Here is a 4,348-nt window from a genome sequence, read left to right on the forward strand (position 1 = left end):
GTAATAAACACCCATTCTGCTACAATAGGAGGTCCTTGTTTTTTCCAAAAGCTATCGGGTAATAGGCCGGCCACCCTTCATCCTCATCCTTTTCCAAGAAAATGCTTATCTTATGATTCCAATTCCATTCCCCGCTAGGTGCCCATGTATGAATATTTTTTTTGGAAATGGGTGCCCAGAAATCTATCCGGGGCTGATTAATCCCCTCATCACAGCAGGCCTCATGGATGTAGTAAAATAAAAGGCGAACTCCGAACATAACCATCCCAACTGATGGGAATTCACTCATAGGAATATGATGCAGGGGTCGCAAATGTTTATGAAACGTCTCAGTGTCCAAATTGAAAGAAACTATGCCACTATCCCACTGACAACAATCCTTCAAAAAAAATACAACCATGTGCGTACACACCTGAACTCCGAAAAATATAAGGAATCTCCCATGCTATGTTCCTCCATCCTTTCTTGTCTCCTAGAGTGTGTATTTGAACTTTACCATCCATGTGAATTCGAACTACCTTGTACTCATCGGTACGTTGACAGTATTTGAAACCCTCAATTACAGGATACCAAGAAAGTACTTGATCTCGTGCAATAATTGGGGTGCATAGTTGTGGCAGATGTAGGTGCTCACCAGTTTCTGGATTCATAACATATACAGGATCTTGTATGCCGTGGTGTGAAACATAAAAACAGACCAGGCCATTGCAAGATCCAACTATTGGGTGCAACTTAGTCAAATCTTCATGGGTTCCATCATTCGGGGCGTCGTGATTGTTGGTTGTTACGATCGGGATGAAATCTTCCTCTCTATAAAAGAGTTGAGTAACTTCTTTCCCTATTCTTGGTGTGACATCAAAGAGGAGTCCAATTCTTTTGTCCCCGAGGATAGTATTCCACTCTTTGGAAACACATTTGCTTGCTAAAATGCTTTCTGCAGTTTGGAGGTGCTGTAGTATCTCGGTAGTTAATTCCGAAAACATATCCATCACTATTATATTGATGAAAGATTATCAAAAAATATTTTTTTAAGCATTTAAGATTTTCTTAATATTGTATAATGCTACAAGCAGATACGAGTAATGCTTATATAGACATCCAACACACCTGTTAGCGAATGGTTGCGTCCTTGATGAGCAGGTATTATTTGGAAGGTCGTGTCTTTAATGAGCAGACAAGTAACGCATATTTGCATGTTTTATCTTTGAAAGGTCGCGTCCTTAATGAGCAGGCAAGTAAAGCATATTTGCCCGTTTTATCTTATAAGCGGTTATAACTTAAACCTATAACTGAATTTTTATTTAAAAGGAAACAAAATCTAAAGGATAACCATTACGTCATGAAGTAGGTATGAAAAGACACCAATTCACTAATGACGACCTCCTGGAATTAGAATACCTGTCACGACAACATCTTAATATTTACAACGGCATTGGTTGATAATATAAAACAGGAACTATCCATAAAATACAAAACGTGAATTTATCACTACAAATATGGGCTAATGGTACCATAATTTATGTATCTCTATTTTTGCCCATTTATGTTCTGGTTTTGTGTTTTGGTGTCAAACACCAGTTTCAAATCAATAATTCGTCTATAAAAAGAATCCCGATTAGTCACAAAATATTTTTCATTCGTGTGCATTTTCAAGAATATCATCATTGATTTGTCTATCAATCACTTATACCATTTGCATCTAAAATTCTCACTTCTTTTTACATTTTTATTTTCCCCTCTTGGATTTTATTATAATTGTTGAAGAATAAACCAAGATACTATGAAGAATAAACCAATATGGTTGAGTCAACTGGTACAGTTGACATGAAGAATAAACCAATATGGTTGAGTCAACTGGTACAGTTGACATGAAATGAATGGATCAACAACTCTTGTTGACATGGTACGGTTTATAGAAGTTTATTTGGGTTGCAAGTATTACTGGTTTTAAGAGTTTATTTACGTGAGAATTGTCTAGAAGTTTCTTTGTTAGAGTTTGATTATGTTTGGAAAGTTATTTTTCTTGAGAGTCAAGTTTGTTACTCATATAAATAGATTGTTGAGCCATGAGTCGAAATACATCAATCCATGAGTCGAAATACATCAATCAAGAGAAGTTTGTTTGAGTTTTAGTTCTGTGTTCCTTTCATCAAGTCTTTGATATCAGATTTTCTACAATAATGAACACATAAAAGTATCCCTATAGATTCGCAAAATTTATAACCATAAATACAACTGGAATACATAAATGCCTCCCTATATACCAAATTGACCACCATAAAAGAAAGTCCCCCTCTAAATTAGTCGGGAATATGTTTAAAAGCATTAACTCCATTAAATAAAATACCAACCATTATTACCCAAAATACGACCAACTCTGATTCTTCAGATTTCAAAAACAACTTTTAATCCAAACAAGATACGAAAAAAAAAAATCAAAGATGAAAAATAGTACTTTAAAAAATATATAGTATATATATATATTGAACACTAAACTACATTACTCTAATCAAAACAAAAACAAAAAAACTACACTCGGAATATGTTTGTGGCATGGTCATCGTCAGTACAGGTTTCCGATTGTCCTCCAAAATTCCTCAACGAGACGGCGCTCCTCATGTGAGGAATAACTCTAACCTTTGCCCACCTTATCTCTGCAATTTCTGTCAAAGTTCTGGTGAGTTCATTATAACGCGCTAAACAGCGGTTGTTTTGCAATAAGACGTCGTTGTTCTTTCCCAAGGCTATAAGCTTATAAGGCGGCCACCATAGATTCGAAGGATCTTCCAAAACAATGCTCCTCTTAAGTTGCCAATTTCATTCTACACCGGGTGCCCGTGCATGAATATCATTATCCGAAATGGGTGCCCAAAAATCAATCCGGAGATCATAAATATCGTGAATGTTGTAAAATAAAAGGCGAACTCCATACAAGACCATTCTAAGTTTTGAAGTACTGTAACCACCATTCTCATAAATATGATGCGGGGGTGGCGAATGTGACTGGAATGTCTCATTGTCCAAATTGAAAGATACTATCTGAATATTGTCATAAAAATAATGATATATCCAAAAAATACAACCATTTGCGTACACACCTGAATCCCAAAAAGTAAAAGGAAAATATCTGATGTTCCTCCATCCCCTGTTGTCGCCTAGAGTGTGTACGTCCACTTTACCGTCCACTTGAATTCGAACTACTTTGTATTCACCGGTATGTTGACAATAGCCTAACCCCCTACGACGAATCGTGGATCCCAACTAATTTGTGGCGTTGGTGTTGGATCGCATATTTGTGGCAGATGGAGGTGCTGACCCGTTGTTGGATTCATAATATAGATAGGATCTTGTATCCCGTGGTGTGAAACATAAAAACATACCAGACCATTACAAGATCCAACGATTGGGTGTGACATGTTTTCATCATAGGATCGGATAGTATTCCAGGTACCGTTGTTTCCAAATAACATCTGATAGAAATCTCCCATCATCATGTAATAATCTTCCTCCTCAATTTGTTCTCTGTAGAAGAGTTGCGTAACTTTTTCTTCTGTCACTTTTTGAGTAAAACCGAAAAGGAGTCCAATTCTTTTGTCTGCAAGGACAGAATTCCACTCTTTGCATACACATTTTCTTGCAAAAATACCTTCTGTACTTGGGAGGAGGTTTAGTATCTCGAGAGTTAAATCCGGCAACATTTCCATTACTATTACTGGTGAAATATTTTTTTTTAATGTAGAAGTATTTAGGATTTCGTTTTTGTTGAATGCTTATATAGACATCCAATGGATGCAATATGTTTCCCCACACAACACACCTGTTGGAATTTTCACGTATTTTGGTGTTTCAAAATATATTCGGTTAATATGAAGCGTAATACGAAGGGGTGCGAACCGTTACACCGTTTGGCCAATGGTCGCATCCTTAATCAGCATGCATTATTTAAAAAAACATGATCCAAACAAGAAACGGATATTTTCACGTGTTTGTGTGAGATTTATTCCAGTTTATCAACATTTTATTTATGTGTCCATTACAAATTTAAAAATTAGGGTTATGACCATAGTATATTAATCTTTTGAAGACAAGAAATTAGGGTTATGACCATAGTATATTAATCTTTTGAAGAAAAAAAATGATCCCAATATATATTGCTATTGCCAATCATATATAGCTATAATTTATGGTGTTGACCAATATACGAAAGCCAAAAGAGAATTTGGGCATGGTTATAGCGCTTGGCTGGACGGAATTGTTGCGCATGGCTTTGAGTAGGTGTGAATTACCAAGGGAATTACACCAAAAATAGAAATTTGTTCAGAGAAGATTAGGCATGGCGAATCATGGA

Source organism: Papaver somniferum, chromosome 5 (assembly GCF_003573695.1).
Source record: "Papaver somniferum cultivar HN1 chromosome 5, ASM357369v1, whole genome shotgun sequence".
NCBI lineage: Eukaryota > Viridiplantae > Streptophyta > Magnoliopsida > Ranunculales > Papaveraceae > Papaver > Papaver somniferum.